Source organism: Lontra canadensis, unplaced genomic scaffold (genome assembly GCF_010015895.1).
Source record: "Lontra canadensis isolate GAN:19392208 unplaced genomic scaffold, GSC_riverotter_1.0 scaffold77, whole genome shotgun sequence".
Classification (NCBI taxonomy): Eukaryota; Metazoa; Chordata; class Mammalia; order Carnivora; family Mustelidae; genus Lontra; species Lontra canadensis.
Window position 1 is genome coordinate 32,196 of NW_022631071.1, and position 6,000 is coordinate 38,195.

Sequence of the window (6,000 nt, forward strand, 5' to 3'; positions counted from 1 at the left end):
ACGGAGTCTCACGTGACTGTATCCAGGAGCACGACCATAGGATCCACATGGCCAATAGTGATAAGGTAGCTGCATGGCTCACATGACTGCAAGAGCTTTGTGTTCTACATGTGGTAAGAACCACACTGTTGCCTACACATGGATCTTCAGAGTTTTATAGCTCACAATCTCCACATGACAGAGGTGGCTGAGCTTGACATGTACCATGGCAGGGGGAGGTATACATGACCATAGCATCTACATGACCCTAAGCAATAGGTCATTTATGTGACATCAAGGGCTGAAGATTTAACATGCTGGGAACAATTAAGGGTTACATGAGAGAAGGATCCATGTGATAGGCAGGGTTTAGGAGTCCATGATGCTCTAGTGGCTTAAAGAGTTGGATCTACCACATGACTGTGGTGGCAACAAGGCCAAAGAGACCACATGACCTTTTGATATTAAGAGGTCATGGTGCCGACATGACAGGTACAACTGGACCTGCCACGTAACTATTGTCCACAAGATCCAACATCCACATGACCAGCAGCCTTAGGAACCCACAGAGCTCATGTGCCTGGGAGGACCTCAGTAGGGTCCAGTGACAGTAGCATTCTCCTGATCTTCATGTTCCAGGTGAATGTTATCCTCAGGAGACCTGGAGACCTGAGTTTACCCATATTTCTGGTCTCTTCTGTGATGTTGGTGCCTCCAGGTGACCTTCCACAACACACAAATTTGGGCTTTGCCTACTTCCATTGCTCTTTAATGTGTTAATTGTATGTGATTTCCCCAATACCACCTGAAATTTAATAGATAACAAATTAACACATAATACTACAATAAGTCCTCCCAAAAACCATAATTGTGGATACACTGTAGAAACTACTGTAAGAACCTAAGGAGTAGATACAGGTAGATGTTGATGACTTAAATTTCATGCAGTTCTAAAGGAAATTAAAACAAATCTAATGAGTTTTAATTGTTCATTTGTGGGGAATAAAAAGGTGTATAGTGATTAGTATGGTCCATGCATCTTAAAGGCATAACTCATTTAAGAGAGGTAACTCTACAGAAGAGGTACTGTTACAGAACTTTACAGATGAGGAAGTTGAAGTACAGAGGTATATAAATCACTTGCCTAAGAGGTCACAGATACTGTAGGTGGCAAACCAAATGTTGCCCACAGGCAGTCCGGCTCTAGATTCTGTGTTCTGGTCACCCACCAGGTTCCTCAACAGAAAGTAATATTAGTTCAGTCTGACTAAATTGCAAAATCTGGAAAACTAGCCCTGGTTACTGAAAAGTTGAGATCATGGGAGATTTCTTTGAAATGCCACCTAAATAATTTCAAGTACTATCAGTAATTAGACCCAAAGTTGAATCTACTTAATGAGCTTTAATTAAGGTTTATGTATAGATATAAATCTATCTCTAAAGTGTGAAATATGTGTATGTAAGAGTAGCATATAAAATGCTTGATGTTAGTTAAAAACATTTTCTTCTTTTAAATAAACACTAAAAAGGGAAATATTGTAAAGTTTAAACATCATACCTGTCCTCTTGCTTGAATTACAGCAGTTAAAAATGAGGGGAATCTGAACTCATTAGATTTTACTATATTTATATTCTGTCCATGCCTCCCCAGAAAAAATAAATAAGGAAAATATATACTATAGGGAGATGTGTGTGTGTGTGTGTGTGTGTGTATGTGTGTATATATATATATATTTTTTTTAACCTCATTCCCACAAACACCTCTTTGTTGATTTGCATGGGAAACTGCAGCTTCATTTGCATCCCTGAAATAAATTCGATCTGATCTTTTTGGTTTGCTGGCTTAGGCAAACAATGCTATATATGTGTTGGGATTATTTTTCTAGGTCCCTGCAATGTGGCATGGCTATGTAAATAAGTTAAAGAAAAGACAACAGACCAAATTTTCCACAGTGGTTAAAGTTGAGGAACTTAGTAAAGACAAGAGACTGTGTTTGTGGTTCTTCCTTGCCCTGAAGGAAGTAAATGTTGGAAGGAAAAAAACAGTAAGAGAAGATAGTATTTGTGGAGTCATAAACAAAACATAATTTGAAACTAATCAGAAGAGAAAAAGAAAAAAATGAAAAAGAGTGAAGAAAACCTAGGGGATTTTTTTGGAATCATTAAATGGACCCATATATGCCTGACAGGAGGCCATGAAAGAGTAGAGACAAAGAGAAAAAATGAAAAATCTTATTTACAGAAGTAACATTGGAAACCTTCCAAATCCTTAAGTGATATGAGCATCCAAGTTCACAAAGCTCAGAAGTCTCTAAACAGTATCATCCCATGGAGGAGTACACCAAGACACACTCTAATAACAATATCAAAGACAAGGAGAAAATTGTGAAAACAGAGAAAAGTCACTGGTGACATATAAGGGAACAGCATAAGGCAATCAGGAAATTTCTCAGAAGAAACCTTGTGGGTCAGGAGAGAGGGAAATAATAGTGCTCAAAGTGCTGGGGGAAAAATTCTGACACAACCAAGAATACTCTATTTGGAAAAGCTATCCTTTGGAAATGAAAGATAGATAAAGACTTTCCCACACAAACAAAAGCTGAGAGTTATTCCACTGGACCTTCCTTAAAAGAAATGCTACAGGAAGCTCTTTGAGTTGAAATAAAAAGACACTAGTTAGCAACATGAAAACATACCAAAATATAAAATTCATATGTAAAAGTAAGTATATAGTGAAACTTGGAACACTAAACACTATAATAGTATAAGAGAAAAAGTATTAAATATGAGTACAGTTGTAATAATTTGTTAATGGACACACAATATAAAAAGACATAAACTGTGACATCAATAACATAAATAAGAAGCAAGCTTAGAGTTTTTGTATTCAAAGAAAATTGATCAGCTTAAAATGGATGTTGTATCTATAAGATATTTTATATAAACATTTTGGTAACCACAAAACAAAAATCTATAGTAGCTATGCAAAGTATAAAGAGAAAGGAATCAAAGCATAGCAGTATTTTTAAAAAATAATCAGATCACAAGAGAAAATGGCAAGAAAAGAAGAAAGAAACAAAGGAGCTATAAAACAGCCAGAAAAGAAAAATGGCAACAGTAATTTTTAATTTTCAAGAATTGATTTCTATAAAAATCAATTCTATCTTCATCAAAAGTCATAGAGAGGCTGAATGGATTTTAAAAAGAGCCAAATACATGCAGCCCACAAAAGTTTCACTGTAGCTCAAAGGACACATATAGGCTAAAAATCAAGGGTTAGAAAGAGAATGGTAACCAAAAGAAAGCAGGGGTGGCCATACTTATACAAAGTAGACTTTCATTAAAAAAGTGTTGCAAGCTTCAAAGAAATTATTAGGTAATGATAAACAGGTCAGTTCACCAAGAGGATATAACAAGTATGTTTTCATATATGTATGTGTTGTTAAATGGCTAATGATTACTATAATCAAGCTAACTAGCATTTCATCACCTCATATAGTTACCTTTCTTTTTGTGATAGGACCCTTAGATCTATTCTTTTAGCAAATTTCAAAAAACAGTAATTATGAAGTACAGCTACCATGCTGTACATTAGATCTCCAGAACTTATTCATCCTGTGTAACTAAAACTTTGTATCCTTTGACCAACATCTTCTAATTTTCCCCACCCCCACCCCCAGCCTCTGGTAAATACTGTTCTACCCCAGCTTCTATGAATTCAACTTTACCAGTTTTTTTTTTAGATTTCACATGTAGAGGATTTCATATAGTATTCACCTTTGTGGGTCTGGCTTATTCCACTTAGCACAGTGTCCTCCAGGTTCATCCATGTTATCACAAATGATAGCATTTCCTCCTTAATAAAGGCTGAGCAATATTCTTGTGTGTGTGTGTGTGTGTGTGTGTGTGTGCATACGTGCACATTGATTTCATCATTTTGGATATATACCTAAACATGAGATGGCTGAATCAAATAGTAGTTCAATTTTTAATTATATGAAAACCTTCTTTCTGCTTTCAGTAATGGCTGTACCAATTTATATTTCCACCAACAGTATGCAAAGATTCTCTTTCCTCCACATTCTCACCAGCACTTGTTATCGCTTGTGTTTTGTTGTTGTTAATAGCCATCCTAGCTGATGTGACGTGATACTTCATTATCATTTTGATTTGTTTCCTTGATGATTAGTGATGTTGGGCACATTTACATGTACATTTTAACCATTTGTGTATCTTCTTTTGAGAAATGTCTATTCCAGTCCTTTTCCCATTTTATTAAAATCTTTTTTGGTTTGTGTGTTTTCATGCTATCAAGTTGTTTGAGCTTCTTTTATATTTTGTATATTAACGCCTTATCAGATACATGGTTTGTAAATATTTCCTCTTATTCCATAGGTTGTCTCTTCATTCTGGTGATTATTTCCTTTGCTGTGTAGAAGATTTTCGTTTCATGCAATCTCATTTTATTTTCACCTTTGTTGCTGTGCTTTGTGTTCATATCCAAGAAATCATTGCTCAGACCAATGTCAAGAAAATATTTTTAAGGTTTTATTTTATTTTTTTAAGATTTTATTTATTTATTCGACAGACAGAGATCACAAGTAGGCAGAGAGGCAGGCAGAGAAAGAGTGGGAAGCAGGATCCCTGCTGAGCAGAGAGCCCGATGTGGGGCTCAATCCCAGGACCGTGAGATCATGACCTGAGCCAAAGGCAGAGGCTTAACCCACTGAGCCACCCAGGCGCCCCAAGAAAATATTTTTATATATTTTTTGAAGACACTATTCTTTTCCAATTTTATGTTCTTGACACACTTGTTAATGATCAGTTGACTTCAAATGTGATTTCTGGGATATCTATTCTTTTCCATAGTTTCCATAGTTCTATATGTCTGCTTTTATGACAGTACCATGTTATGTTGATAGTTTTATAATATATATTTGGTTTTGCCCATAAGGTGACAAAGATTTTTTTTCAGCTTTATTGAGGTATAATAAAAAAATAAAATTGTGTATATTTAAAGTGTACAACATGATTATATATATATATACATATATATTATATATATACATATACATATATATATATTCATCATCTATTTGTATATCTTAAGAACACTTAATATTTTCTCTGAACAAATTTCAAGTATATAATAATACACTATTATTAACCATAGTTCATATGGTTAATACTATGTTGTACATTAGATTCCCCAGGACTTATTTACTTTATTACTGAAATTTGTACCAGGTCATGGGACCACTTCAAGGACTGCATTTGGGTCTGAGGTTAGTGGGGCTGTTACCAAGGGTACCTATGTTTGTTGCTTCTGCTGAGTTCCTGCTAGGTCCTGGTCTGGTCCCTGACTGAGAAGGTCTTCATCTGGACCATGATGGAGCAGAACTGCTCCATCAGTTCTGAAGTGTGCAGGACTGTTATAGGTGATGCCCATGGGTTTGGATCCTTGGCTGAGTCTTGGGGCAGGCAGGATTACCTTGAACCATGGTAAAACAGCACTGGAGCGGAGTCATACATAGAGCAGCTTCAGGGATAGCAGTCGGGTCCAGGCCTATAACTGAGGTCCTGGATGAGTGTGACTCTTTCCAAGCCCCTTGGTAGAGGGGGCTAAAGACAGGATTACAGACAAGAAGGATTTGAGCCAAGTTCACAACAGGATGGAGCTTCTTCTGATCTATATCCAAGACCTTGGTCAGGGGTCCTAACAAGCAATGAGCAGGCCCACTTCTCAAAACAGCCCTTCTCATTCTTGGGCTCCATTGAAGTTTTGCAACCTCCTACCTGGATCCCAAAATTTCCACAAAGGCACTTTTTTCCCCATGATGGCTGCCAAATATTTGTTTCATGGGGAGACCTACTGTTCTACCATCATGTTGATGTCACTCTTCTCTTATTTGTAACTTAAATATATCTGATCACTACAGAAACAATTTTATTGACTTTTTTTTAAATCTTAAAATGATGGCTTTCTTTTTTCTTACAGATTTATTCATTTATTTTAAAAGG